At 47.8% G+C, this 5,063-nt stretch overlaps 1 pseudogene; it reads left to right on the top strand.

The window, feature by feature from the left end:
• Nucleotides 1-1,009: 1,009 nt before the first annotated feature.
• Nucleotides 1,010-2,031, top strand: LOC102407867 (annotated as a pseudogene).
• The last annotated feature ends 3,032 nt before the right edge of the window (nt 2,032-5,063 follow it).

The raw sequence follows: 5,063 nt of genomic DNA, 5'->3' as shown, positions 1-5,063 counted from the left end.
TTGAATCAGTTCTGATGAGGTGAATGAAACTGGAGCCTATTATACAGAGTGAAGTAAGTCAGAAAGAAAAACACCAATTCAGTATATTAATGCATATATATGGAATTTAGGAAGATGGTAATGATGACCCTATATGTGAGACAGCAAAAGAGACACAGAGATAAAGAACAGACTTTTGGACTCTGTGGGAGAAGACAAGGGTGGGATGATTTCAGAGAATAGCATTGAAACATGTATATTACCATATATGAAATAGATCGCCAGTCCAGGTTTGATGCATGAGACAGGGCGCATAGAGCCGGTATACTGGGATGACCCTGAGGGATGAAATGGGGAGGGAGGTGGGAGGGGGATTCAGGATGGGGAACACATGTACACCCGTGGCTGATTTATGTCAATGTATGGCAAAAAATGCTACAATATTGTAAAGTAATTAGCCTCCAATTAAAGTGAATAAATTAATTAAAAAAAATAAGTATGGCAGAGAAGAAGTCAATCCTAAAGGAAATCAGCCCTGAATATTCACTGGAAGGACTGATGCTGAAGCTGAAGCTCCAATACTTTGGCCACCTGATGTGAAGAACTGACTCATTGGAAAAGACCCTAATGCTGGAAAAGTGAAGGCAGGGGGAGAAGGGGACGACAGAGGATGAGATGGTTGGATGGCATCACCAACTCAATGGACGTGAGCTCTGGGGGTTGGTGATGGACAGCGAGGCCTGGTGTGCTGCGATTCATGGGGTCGCACAGAGTCCGACACGACTGAATGACTGAACTAAACGGAACTGAGAAGTTGCTGGAATGACTAGAAGTTACACATTGTCCATGCTATATATTTATGCCTGTTATTACATTGTTGATAATCTGTATTAAAATATTATAAAATTTAGTTCAAGATATTTTAATGCCAAGAGAATAGTTGATCTTGTGTATGTGAATGTCCTTGTTTAATAGAAGTAACTGAGTTAACAAACGTTTGTTGGTGCTGATGTTGCAGACAGTTGGAGAAATGCATGGAGGCAACCAGAGTGGAGTCTCAGAGTTCCTCCTCCTGGGGATCTCAGAGAATCCTGAGCAGCAGCGGGTCCTGTTTTGGATGTTCCTGTCCATGTACCTGGTCACAGTGGTGGGAAATGTGCTCATCATTCTGGCCATTGGCTCTGACTCCCGCCTACACACTCCTATGTACTTCTTCCTGGCCAACCTCTGCTTCATAGACCTCTTCTTCATCACCAACACAATCCCCAAGATGGTGGTAAACCTTCAGTCCCAGAACAAAGCCATCTCATACAGAGCGTGTGTGACTCAGCTCTATTTCCTGGTCTCCTTGGTGGCTCTGGACAACCTCATCCTGGCCACGATGGCATATGACCGCCATGTGGCCATCTGCCGCCCCCTCCATTACACCACGGCCATGAGCCCTGGGCTCTACATTTCACTCTTCACCTTGTGTTGGGCCCTCTGTGTCCTCTGTGGCCTCATCACACCCTCCTCATGACCAAGGTGACCTTCTGAGGGTCCTGGAAGATCCGCCACATCTTCTGTGAGATGTACATCCTACTGAGGCTCGCCTGTTCTAACATTCACATCAGTCACATAGTGTTGATTGTCACAGGCTGCTTCAGATGTACGTCCTACTGAGGCTCGCCTGTTCTAACATTCACATCAGTCACACAGTGTTGATTGTCACAGGCTGCTTCATCTACTTCACCCCTTGAGGGTTCATGACCACGTGAACCCTATGTCCGGATTGTCAGCACCATCCTCCAGATAACTTCAGCGTCTGGGAAACACAAAGCTTTCTCCACCTGTGCCTCCCACTCGGCTGTGGTCTCCCTCTTCTGTGGGACACTTGGTATGGTATATCTGCAGCCCATCAAAACCCACTCCATGAAGGACTCAGGAGCCCCAGTGATATATGCTGTGGTGACTCCCATGATGAAACCTTTCATCTACAGCCTGAGGATCAAGGCCATGCATGGGGCACTGGGAAGACTCCTCTTAGGGAAAGCCTTCCAGAGGTTGACATGAGGTAATCTGGGCATTGAAGTGGAGATTGCTTCAATTCATGTCCAAGGCGTTATCCTATGGAGGACACAGGAGTGATGGGAACACACTTGTTGTTTAGTCACTAAGTCGTGTCTGACCCTTTTACCACCCCATGGACTGTAGCCCGCCAGGCTCCTCTGTCCATGGAATTTGCCATGTAAGAACACTGGAGCTGGTTGCCATCTCCTTCTTCAGGGAATCTTCCCAACCCAGGGACTGAACCTGAGTCTCCTGTACTGGCAGCTGGATTCTTTATCACTGAGCGCCCTGGTAAGCCCCATGAGAGCATAGATCCAGCTCAAAATGAGCTCATACCTCTGTGATGAGGAAAAGACACCTATGTGTAACCAGTGTCCCCAGACCTCATCAACCTTGGCAATAAATAAGGTCATGTTAACACTAATACTAAAATTTTGCAGGATCAAAGTCTTCCACTTATCTGACCATAGGACCACAGTGCCACCATCCCAGTCTTTCATAATATACCCAGTTGTGTCCTGGAGAGGGGACTCTCTAGCACACTCTTGGTTTTGAGCTCTGACATGCCCTAAGGGACCTGCTGCCTGTGAGCCATTTGGAGACACCTGCATTACCCCCACTACAGGTGCCCTGGGTGAGGCTATCCGTTCCCCGGGCTCTGCGTTTCACTCCTCACCTTGTGTTGGGTGCTCTCTGTCCTCCATGGTCTCATCCACACCCTCCTCATCCACATCAGCGTTGCCCTCTCAGACCTCAAAGCAATACTGACTGTGGCTTTCTCCTATTTTCCTTCTCCCTGTGGAGAGACCTCATCCCTGAGCAGCCCACCCTATCCTGTGTTATGCCAGCTCCTCACTCCATGGTCCCACCTCTCCTTGCAACCACTCTACCCTGCACTCCAAGCAAAATGTTCAAGCATGATCAGCACATACTCATGGACAGGATTGGTGGTGGAAGAAGAAGTGTGTGTGTGTGTGGGGGGGGGGTAATTGTGAGACCCTATCTCTACTTAGGTTCCAGCAGCCTCATGTCAAGTGGAATGGACAGAAAAGGAGAAGGTACTGATGAGAAGATGAGTCCCTGGGCTCTGGCAGTGTGAAAGGGGGAGCAGTCCTTACAGATGAATCAGCAGAGCCAGCACTGACCTAGACTTTGAGAGACAGGGGGAGTTGACTTGACCTGAGGTTCAGTTCGTTCCACTGATAATGACTGAATGCCTATTAGTGGCTTAGACTGTTTTACAAACATGAATCAGGAGCTCATAAAGGACCAAGGAGGGAGGCTACCTTATTTCTGTGTCTGAAGGCAGTGGTTGTGCTCTGAGCATGTGTGTTGGGGAGAAGGAGGAGGAAGCCTCGCCTGGCTTGTTAGTGATGGGGAATTCAGGGAGGGTTTCCTTGAGATGCTAAAAGCTGAGCTAAGAATTAAGGCATGCTGATGAGTCGAAAAGTGAGTAGAGCAAGGCAAGGTAAGATCACTGAGTGAATAGTATCGGGGGGAGTATTTGTATTTGGAGCAGATAGCCAAGCTCTCACACCCTGTGAGTGTAGCAGAGCCAGTCTGGAGGAAGAAAGACTCCTCTTCTTTCCTGGCAAGGACTCATCCAATGAAAAGCCATAGATCCTTTGTTGACCACAGCCCTCTTAACTTCCCTTTCCCTCTATGAAAGTTGCAAGGTCTTTTCTCTAGTTACAGCAAGTGAGAGATACTCTTTGTTTCAGTGCCCGGGCTTCTCATTTTGGTGGCTTCACCTGTGGGGCACAGGCTCTAGGGCATGTGGACTTCAGTAGTTGGGGCACATGGGCTCAGTAGTGGCAGTTCCTGGGCTTAGTTGCTCCACAGCATATGGAATCTTCCCGGACCAAGGATCAAACTGATGTTTCCTGCATTGGCAGGCAGATTCTTTAGCACTGAGCTACCAGGGAAGCCCCCCTCCTTGGTCGTGAGCTCCACCAAGTTTCCAGTCTCCTACCTGGATCCCAAATCCCCACAAAGTCACTTTTGTCTGCATATGTGTGTGTGTGTGTGTGTGCGCACTCAGTTCAGTCGCTCGGTCATGTCCAATTCTTTGCAACCCCATGAATCACAGCACGCCAGGCCTCCCTGTCCATCACCAACTCCCGGAGTTCACCCAGACTCACCTCCATCGAGCCAATGATGTCATCCAGCCATCTCATCCTCTGTCATCCCCTTCTCCTCCTGCCCCCAATCCCTCCCAGCATCAGAGTCTTTTCCAATGAGTCAACATTTCGCATGAGGTGGCCCAAGTACTGGAGTTTCAGCTTTAGCATCATTCCTTCCAAAGAAATCCCAGGGCTGATCTCCTTCAGAATGGGCTGGTTGGATCTCCTTGCAGTCCAAGGGACTCTCAAGAGTCTTCTCCAACACCACAGTTCAAAATCATCAATTCTTCGGCACTCAGCCTTCTTCACAGTCCAACTCTCACATCCATACATGACCACAGGAAAAACCATAACCTTGACTAGATGAACCTTTGTTGGCAAAGTAATGTCTCTGCTTTTGAATATGCTATCTAGGTTGGTCATAACTTTCCTTCCAAGGAGTAAGCATCATTTAATTTCATGGCTGCAGTCACCATCTGCAGTGATTTTGGAGCCCAGAAAAATAAAGTCTGACACTGTTTCCACTGTTTCCCCATCTATTTCCCATGAAGTGATGGGACTGGATGCCATGATCTTTGTTTTCTGAATGTTGAGCTTTAAGGCAACTTTTTCACTCTCCACTTTCACTTTCATCAAGAGGCTTTTGAGTTCCTCTTCACTTTGTGCCATAAGGGTGGTGTCATCTGCATATCTGAGGTTATTGTTTTCTCCCGGCAATCTTGATTCCAGCTTGTGCCTCTTCCAGTCCAGCGTTTCTCGTGATGTACTCTGCATATAAGTTAAATAAGCAGGGTGACAATATACAGCCTTGACGAACTCCTTTTCCTATTTGGACCCAGTCTGTTGTTCCATGTCCAGTTCTAACTGTTGCTTCCTGACCTGCATACAAATTTCTCAAGACGCAGGTCAGGT

The sequence above is a fragment of the Bubalus bubalis genome, chromosome 3, assembly GCF_019923935.1.
Source record: "Bubalus bubalis isolate 160015118507 breed Murrah chromosome 3, NDDB_SH_1, whole genome shotgun sequence".
NCBI lineage: Eukaryota > Metazoa > Chordata > Mammalia > Artiodactyla > Bovidae > Bubalus > Bubalus bubalis.
This window is presented reverse-complemented; position numbering and strand designations above follow the sequence as displayed.